A 9,839-nucleotide genomic window follows, 5' to 3' on the forward strand; every position below is an offset into this window, starting at 1 on the left:
CTTTGTAATGATCTTTCCTTCTTAAGCATATTAGAGGCATTACTGTCATTCTTGATTGGCTTGGCCTTGTCAAATGGTGGGTTCATCCTGGAGCCAGCTGGCATTGGCTCTGTTTGACATGGAGGAACATTCTAGCAGCTTCCCACAGAAGCCATCCCTGTAGCTGCTCCCATTCTAATACCTGGCAAAGCAAACCCAATACATACTTATTGCTAAGTGCCACAAGAAATATTGCCTAAATTACTCAATAACTCTGAAATATAATTATAAGTTATTATTACAATACAGAAAAATTAAACAGCTTTGTAGACTTGGTAATTTATTAGTTTTCTGAAATTTATGTATGCTTGGTTATCTACCACTGCTGATATTTTTTTAGAAACAAATGACAAGCAGTTACATCAATTTAGTACAAATTCTACAGTAACTCTCACGAAGCTGGAGACAAAATCACAGTTACTCATTAGCAATTTATACATGAACAAAATATACCTTTTCTGGTTAATTTTGGAAAAAGTAGCATAGAAGATAATATTGGGTTTTTTAATAGACTATGCTTCATTTCTTATCACAGTTTCCTCACTGGATACCCAGGTCTTTGGACTGACACTCCTTTCTGAAAGACTTCCATAAGAGTATCCACTAGTTTGCTGTGGGAGCCAAACACTGTCAGATGACTAGTACCATAACTTTTCCCCAGGGGACTTAAGTTATTCTTCTGACTTAGTCTTTGTTTCTAGCTCACCACGTAGAGCATATCCAGAAAAGGTTGACTTTTTTTGGGCTGACCCAAGTCATGTACCTGACCTCACAGGGACCCTGTGGTATGACAGTAGGCCAGTGAGAAAGCCACTGCAGGCCCTTACAGGTTTGGAATGTAGAAGTTGCAGACACATAGAGAGAGCTTGCCGGGCCCTGGGAAAGGGCCATCTGATGCTCAGTGGGGATCTCTGAATCAGGAGATGTCAGCATGCCCAAGAAAGATGAGCAGCTGTCCCCACGCTCTTCACTCTGCTCTTGGTAAGGGGTAAGAGTAAAATCTAGCACCTTGCTGTGTACTGAGCACAGTGTCACATTCAGTCAAGGAAAAGCTTGTTAGATTTATACCAATTGTGACACTTCTTTTGTGTTCATAATGCATGCTACAATTGTTTTTGAATATGCATATGGATGCTAGCTTTGGAGCAGGCTGCAGGGAGCTGCAGAAACTGCAGGCCCATGGCCTCTCAGTCCTGCCTGAGAAGCTAGCCTGAGAAATTCAAAGGAGGATTTCAAAACAATTCTCAGGGACGCTAAACAGCCTTGCAGGTGTTGTTTTGCAGTCTTCTTGTTTTCCCTTGCAGGAGAGGGTCAGGGGGGTGGTGTGCCCCTGACCAATGATGGTAATGTAGCACTTTGTTAACCAGTAAGAGTTTCCTTTCTATACTTTCCAAGTATCTGTCTATAAGACAGGCCTGAAGCAATAAACTAAAGAATTCTCGTGTTGAAACTCCCTTGAGAGTTCATGTCGTTCTTTATAGCCATTCCCGATCTGAACGACATATGCATATGCAAAAAAACAGCTTCCTGTGAAACATGTATTAAAAGTAGTTAATCAGATGGTTTCTGCACTACACACCCCTAAATCTATTTTTTCATTATCACCCAGAGTACAATGGCCTGAAAATTGAAGAAAAGTAAAGTTTGAAAAAATACTGTCTTCCTAGCATCAAAACCAATACATAGCCCTGGGGATTAAATAAATAAATATGTTGGGTAGCCTGGAGCAAACAGACAAACTTAATCTATTTGGGAATGCATATGATCAATAACAGAAAGAGATCAGAGTGATTCTCTTCTATTCACTAAACCTAATGTGAAATCTGCATTTCTGTCACTGCAAAATTCACATTTTGCTTGTCCAATCAGTTGGTATATCTGTAAACACGAGCCACAAATATCCTGATAATTAGGCTAAAAGGTCATTCATCTTAATCTAGGAAAGGAAAGCTAAGCAGGATTTCCTCCCAAGACAACAATGTGTCCTCCATTCTCAGACTAAATACAACTGCTGAAATCTTGAATTTATACAGGTTAACTGGAAGAAGAGGGGGAGAAGATGAGAAGAATTGGATTGTACAGTTATACCACTCATAAATTAAATCGGTTTTTAAGAAAATGTTTATTTTCATAACCTATAAAATAATTTGTTTTACTTTTTCAAGGAACTTTTAGTTCACTACAATAAAAATGTAATAATATCTCATGATCAAAGTCTTTACAGGTCTGTCAAAAGGTCTTATAAATAATTTATTCATAGTGAAATCTCCTGTGATAAGTAGTTATGATTTCTGTGGATGGCTTCTTCCCTTCTCACCAAATGTCAATTAATGCATAACCAGCACAAGTTAATGTCATTTTAATGAAGTAAAGTTTTCAGGGTCTTCATTCATTCTGGATTTTAGTTGTCTTTATTATTTGAACTAAATAGAAGTGGGTTTATTTGCAATATCTTTCTCTGTGAGTCTCTGTCAATTATTTTGTGTTCTAAATCTAGTTTATTCTCTTGTGACAAATGATCAAAATATAAACATCATGCTATTTTTTGTAGGCAGATGGGGCTTTGTGCTTATTTGTTCATTTGCCAATGTTTTAAAAATGTTCTAAAAATGAAAGTGGTAAATTCCTACCTAATGTGCTTCTCTCTCCTTACTTTCAGCAAATCCTTTCTTTTTTGAAAATGTAAGGGGGGAGATTTTACAGAACTTGAAATGTAAATTTACTTTTCTATTTTGTCTCATTATTTTTAATTTTATTTCTTGACAATTTAAAAGGAAAGATTGAATTAAGTGAAGTTCTTCCATGCTGCCTCTAATTTTCCTTGAAAAAGTAAGTAGTAACTCAGACTATTTTTTTCATACTGCTAGTTACTAGACCTTCTGATCTAATTTTCTTCAAATTGCTAATATTGTCTTAGGTTCCTTTAACTATGTGTGGATCCTAGAGAAAATCTTTAAATTCTTCAGGTCACTCAGGGATATTTTTTTTTTCTTTAGTTGATGTCTTAGCATTTTATTTTTTTGTGACAAAAATGACAAAAAATATATGTAGCACTTTCAGGAAATCAAATTCAATCTATCATATATGAAATTTCTCACTATAAAACATGATCTTCATTAACAACTTTATGAAACAGATTATCAGCCAATTCATTTCCAGTAACTCACAGTAAAATTACTGTCAATAATTTTATTCACAGAAGATTTTCTCAAGTATGTTAAAAAATTATTTAAACTATTACAATTTATTATTTAATTACAATTTATTTGTTCTCTAATCAACTGTATTTGCCTTGATCCGCCAGTGAGAATATCTTATATTACATGTATTTAGAATTGTACATAGATTTCACATTCCAGCTTTACTCCCACCCTCTCATCTCCTCCTTTTTGTCTTCTCTGTCTCATTATTTTGTCTAGTTCTTTTTATACCACATTCATTCCAACTCTGGTTTCCCTGTTTCCTTGTAAATCTACCCAAAGTCCGTAAGTCAGACATGATAATGATTTACTTTTGAATTTTTGAATGTTAATTTTATGAACATTGAATGTTGGTAGTTTTCTCTATAGAAGTTATAGTTCCACTGCTGCAGCACTGTTTGGAAACAAACGTCCTCTGTAGCTGTAAGTACATTACTGCTTCAAAACCTGTATTTCTTTTGTCAGGCCTGGTGATCTTATTTAATGAATGAGGACACATTGCAGCTCTGGGTATGTAGATGTCTTTATGTCCTATTAATAATAGAAGATCAAAACCTGATGGGTCCTGTTAAAAATCAGTGTTATATTAATCTACTGTAAAATTTCTGGAATTTAATAGCATCAGCTGAGAGTTTTAACTAGTTCAATAAGTCAGAGACAGTGCAGTTTATCTTTACCTCAAGAAATTATGACTTAATAAAAATCTGCCCTTTCCCTGAACATCACTACCGAAATGTATACACAGATGATTTATTTTTAACAAAGAGAAAACAAAATTGTTGGTGGTTAATAATTTTATCCTTTGTTATAAATTAAAGAGCAGACATAGTTAGAAAGAGATTTTCTATTATTCAGTGACATGTAACAATAAAAGATGTGATCTCCCTTGGAGTAAAACTAATGGTTACAATGGTTACAATGTTAAAATTTGGACAAAATGTTCTACAATTAATGCAGAATTATTTTAATGTAATTAGTTAATTAATTAATGTTTGTAAAATCTATTCATTTTTAAAAACATCACTGAATATTTTTGCTAACTTAGAGCTCTGTAGAAGGGCAAATACTTGACGTGTCATGGGGAAAAACTTTTTCTTTTCTTAGTATTTTGCTATAAATTTTCCCATGTTTCAATGAACTTATCCATGCATATTTGCATATTCCTATCATACTTATAAATCACTGGATCTGTCATGTAATGGGATAAGAAGGAAAAGGGATGATTGAGTTATTTTTATCTCCATGCATTGCTTGGCTGGCTCAGATATTTTGTGTGTTGAGTTTTCATGTAAAGAAAAACATTCTTAACAAATATTCATTAGTTAGCCGGAATTTCTACCTTACCAAAATGCCCCCTGCAAAAGGTTTTACAGACAAAATATCAAGAGAAAAAGTATGCTAGAGGGACAAGATGTCCTACAGGGTGACCTTAAAAGGCTGTGGGTCCATATGAAGTTCCTAAAGTGCAGCCAGGCTAAGAGCAAAGGCACCTTTTTGGGTGCCATACCTGGTATAAATATAGATTAGCAGATGAATTGATTAAGAAATGCCCTACAGATAAGGAATTTGGGATATTGGTGGATCATTCATTATGTTCCAGCTATGTGTACTTGCATATCAGAAAGTCAACTACATCCTGGGCATGGACATCTGCTGAAGGGAGGTGATTCAAGAAAAAACCTGTGCCAATTCAGATGGGTCTGGAGGAGGGTCACAAAAAAGGTTAAAAAGGGGTGGAACATGTTGCCTATGAAAAAAGTCTGTGGAGAGACCTTATGACAGACTTTCAAAATATAAACAGGTAGATAGATAGATAGATAGATAGATAGATAGATAGATAGATAGATAGATAGATAGATAAAGACTTTTTAATCAAAGCACATAGTCTGGAACAGGACCCATCACTGACAGTGATCAAGGTCACGTTGGACGGGGATTTGAGCAACGTGGTCTAGTGACAGATCTCTCTGCCTATGGCAGGTGGGTTGGACTGCATGATCTTTTAAGGCCCTTTTCAAACCAAAGTATTTTATGATCCTATCATTATGCTTTGAAGCATTTTTTTTTAAAATTCAGCCTAGAAGTAAATACCTATTTTGTCCACCATTGTTCTGGATATAATAAAATACTGAAAGCACTGATGTCACAGCATTCAACAATCACTTAAAAAATAAAACCCCCTACGATCTATTTACTTACAGAAGACAATATGCACATATAAACACAAACTATTTTCCTATCATAGTATATTTCTGTGCCAATGCTTCTTTCATACTTTGTCAACACAAATAAATAAAAACAGAAAAAGCTACACATATATATATATTAATATTTTTAAATTTTTTCACTTTGTTAATAGTGATAAATTTTGAAGTTTATTTATTTATTAGTTTATTATTTAAGGGTATTTACTACAAGACACTATTAAATGCTGGATGTTAATGTGCTCATTTTGGCTGGGATAGAGTCACCTTTCTTCATAGTGTCTGGTATAGGGCTGTGTTTTGGATATATGCTGAACACAGGGTTGATACTTCAGAGATATTTTTGTTATTGCTGAGCAGGGATTGCGCAGAGCCGAGGCCTTTTCTGATTTTTGCACATCCATGCTGGTGAGAAGACTGGGGGTGTGTGGGAGGTTGGGAGGAGACACAGATGGGACAGGTTACCCCAAACTGACCACAGTGATATTCCAGACCAGATAATGTCATGTTCAGTGTCTAAAGTGGAGGGAAGAAGGAGGAAAGGGGGATGTTCAGCATGATGGGTGTCTAATGAAGTCACCATTACGTGTGATATGGACTGCTCTGCTGGGGATGGCTGAAGACTTGTCCACTGAACACAGTGGGAGGCTGTGAATTGATTGTTTGTTTTGCTTTGCTTGTGTGCATAGCCTTTGCATTCCTTATTAAACACTCTATAACTCAACCCATGGGCTTTGTAGCTTTTACCCTTGCAATTTTCTCCCTGATCCTGCTGGTACAGAAGTTAGTGAGCATCTGTGTGGGGCAGGGCTGCTGGTGTTAAAACCTGACAGTTACTTAACTGTAGAAAAAAAGGCTGTTTTTCAGAAAATTATGAATTAGAATCAAATTCTCTGAGGGAAAGGTGTTTAGTTTTACTATTTTTCCTAGCTTCTTGTGTTGTTGTTTTTTTTTTTAATTCTGTAAGTTAAGAGAAAAATCTCAGTGTTATTAATTTTTCTTTCAATATGGCACTTTAGGATTACTTATTTTTAGAGTTCATTAAAAAAATTCAAGCATATGCATCAATTAGGACCTAGTCTCTTCAACAAGCCATTTAATTATATTAATTAATCACAATAATTTCAATAAATTCATGGTTATGTTAAAAATAGGAATAAAACTGGACCAAGAAGAAAATATAGACACTGTTCTGTTAGATGTAACAAAGCCTAGTGTCGAAGTCTTGGCATTGGAAAATATTTTCTGAATATCTGTCAGAATTTGTAACTCTTGTTATAAATGCAACGGCAAATTAAAGATTAACAAAGATTAATTTATTATAAATTAATAAAGCAACAAACAGCGAGGAAAAAACCACAATAAATGGACAGCGCAGCGCTGGGTGGACAGGGTCTATACGCAAGGTATAGGTGTTCCCAAATCCACGTCTGAGGGTTCTCTGGCCTGGGCTTTTATAAGGATTTTATGTCCCCAGGCTAGAATTCCAACCAGTTTCCATTCACCAAATGTCCCTGATTGTCTGGTGAATGGATTTCCTGGCCTAGAACATTGAGTCAGTAAGTATCCGGGCAGAGTCTCCTCAAATGTAAAGTGAGTCTGTATGTATTTTAACATATTTCATCACAGCGGGATTGAGAGATCCGGGCTGGTGCCGATGGATATCTCAGAGGAGTAGTCTCTTCTTTGTCTTTCTTGATTGAGTTTCTGTAGTATGGGTTTGGCGGGTGTGGTGTTCGATTCTGGCAACGACCATCTTCCTGGGGCTCGTCCCTTTTGTCTTGCTTGATGGTCTTCGGCCGAAATCGGCCGGGCGTTGCCTTTCTCTGGAGGTAGACTTTTAGGCTGGTTCTTTTGTTTCTATGATGGCCTGTGTCCTGTCCTTTCCTCCGAGTTGATGAGCCTGCTGAAACCTGTTATCTGGGGGGGGTTCTTTTGCAATTCGTGATTTTTGGAAAAGGAATTCTACCTCGACCGGGAGGAGAATTCCTTATTCCATACTTACATTTAGTTATAATTATACATACTTCATTTAAACTTCTTATTCCGAATTTTTATTTACCCAATTCTTTATTACACTCTGAATCATCTGGACACTAAAAAAATTGCACATCTCAGAACAGAACTAAACCATGAACAAAACTATCTTAGAGACTATTAGACTTCTGTCAATAAGTAAGGTCTCTGAAAATGGATTCCTTTCAGGAACTTAAAAGTCTTTATTCAGGATTTCTGTATATCTTATGATTTCAACACCTGGTGCCAAGAAGATATTTTGGTATAGGGAAAGATGAGTTCTAAAGAGGTACAGAATTCTATTTTCTTTTTCTTAAAAATTACAAAGCTTCATGGTTTTGCCTACTCTCCTTTATAGTATTATACTCTAGTATAATAGTGTACTCTAGTATGCATAGATCAATGCAGTTGACTTCTCTGCCTCAAGTAATTCATATCCTCATTGTCAGTCTTCCCAAAACACTCTATACACCAAACTGTATTTGAGGCACTTTTAGCTAAAATGCAGAGCTGTGCTTTGTGAGAAACCTGACCTTTCCCAAGTGCTCCAGAACAAGGATTCTGTTACTCAAATGGATTTGAAGTTACTCTCGCCCCTCTACTCCAGACTTGTGAGACCAGAGTAAGACAGGGGACCTGCTGAAATTAGTCCAGAGGAGAGACACTAAATTGATCACCCCATTCCTCTTCCCTACACCAATTCATGGTGCTGAATACTGCTCTGGGGTCTCCAGAACAAGAGAAACATGGAACAATTAGACTGTGTCTGTAGAAGGGTCACAAAAATTGAGTGTTATTCCCGAATCTTACTTTGGCAATGATTATACTTTCTGTGTTTCTAGTGACAATTTCACTGGCACAGCACACTCCACACAAAAGTATTTAAAGTCTTTCTTCAGTTTAGCAAAGAGAGACTACATAATTACTTCCAAATATTAAATACCTGGCGTTTTATTCTAAAAAAAAAAATTGATAGTGGTTTGATATTGCTCTTTGTGTCTAGAGAATAATTGCTAGTGGGAAAAAAAACAAATATAAACAGTTAAATATATGTTTGTTTTGGCTTTTTCCTAAAAACCTTTTTGGGTTTAGTATCATTTACAGAAAAAACATTGTCTTATCATTATTGTGTACTGAGTAGTCGACTGAGAGGAAACTTTTAAAGTTGCTCAGAAAAAAAAATCAGGAAAGTCAAAACTTTAAATGAATAACTGCTTTCAGACATTTATTTCAGGCAGGATTTAACTAACATCTCTTCAACTGCCCCACTTTAAAAGTCACATAATCCTTAATTCCTGAATGAGGCCTGAGTTAGCACCCAATACACATACTCAATTAGGGCCACAAGCACTGTTTTTATTCACATATATGCTTGAGAAAAACTGTTTAAGAGAGCAGTCATATTGGGCTTTTTGTGCAACAGTTGCTGCATATTCTTTATGCCTTTTTTCAAGCTTCACTTTTCCACAATCTGTTTTCGTGCATGCGCAAACCTAATTAGTAACCTAAAAGTCACATTTTCTCAGGTGTCATATACCATAAGGATAAGAATTTTAGAATTCCTTTTTCAGCTCTAATGTTTTTCAGTGCTAAAACACTCAATGCTAACATGGTAGTCCCTACATCCCTATTCAAATAATTTCAGTTTTCAATGGTGATTAATAGGGGGTCCTCAGATGAATAAAAAATCCAGGGTGGAGACATTTGTTTCTTTGCCAAGGCTCTACCAAGGAATTTCCCCCTTAAAGCAGGCAATAATATTTATAGCTGATGGTTCAGGGGGAAAACAGAGACCTATGTTGAGGATGTTAAAAGCAGTTTCTGCTGAACATTGCAAAACTGATATTTGGTATCTCTTTGTTATTAACCTTGAAGAAAAAAAAACAAACTCATAGATTCCAAAATCATCCAGACCTTGCAGGATCTAAAGACAGCTATATAATTATTTCAGATGGCACAACCAAATTATTTTAGAGATTAAGTACAAATATATTCAATCATAAATTCAAAGGGCAACTTTCAGAAAAAAAGAATTCATTGAGTGTGTGAATATATCAGTTGTTTTCTTTATATGTGTAGTGGTTGTTTCTTGCTTAAAAACTGTTCAAGAAAAAAAAAATCCAACAGAACAGGTGCCCAGATGAATATTTTCTAATTACAGGTCCTGGAGCACTAGAGAATACTAATCTGTTTCTGAGTACTTATTGGTAGAATTTGAGCAAGAATTATTTCATCAGTGCTTTTTTTTGTTGGGTCGTTTTCAATTGTAAAATCGATTTTCACATTTTCTTATATCATTCACCAACAAATATGTAATATTAGAAGTTTCTTACGTGCTTCTACAGTGTTTAGAGCAGCTTGAGCTCTTGTATCACTTGAA

At 35.6% G+C, this 9,839-nt stretch overlaps 1 long non-coding RNA gene across 1 annotated transcript; it reads left to right on the top strand.

The window, feature by feature from the left end:
- The first annotated feature begins 835 nt into the window (after positions 1-835).
- Positions 836-8,428, top strand: LOC147648099 (uncharacterized). Its single transcript, XR_015280494.1, has 3 exons — positions 836-1,020; positions 2,814-2,868; positions 3,705-8,428. It is a non-coding gene; the product is annotated as an uncharacterized LOC147648099 (long non-coding RNA).
- The last annotated feature ends 1,411 nt before the right edge of the window (positions 8,429-9,839 follow it).

This window comes from Cyanistes caeruleus, chromosome Z (assembly GCF_971803275.1).
Source record: "Cyanistes caeruleus chromosome Z, bCyaCae1.hap1.1, whole genome shotgun sequence".
NCBI lineage: Eukaryota > Metazoa > Chordata > Aves > Passeriformes > Paridae > Cyanistes > Cyanistes caeruleus.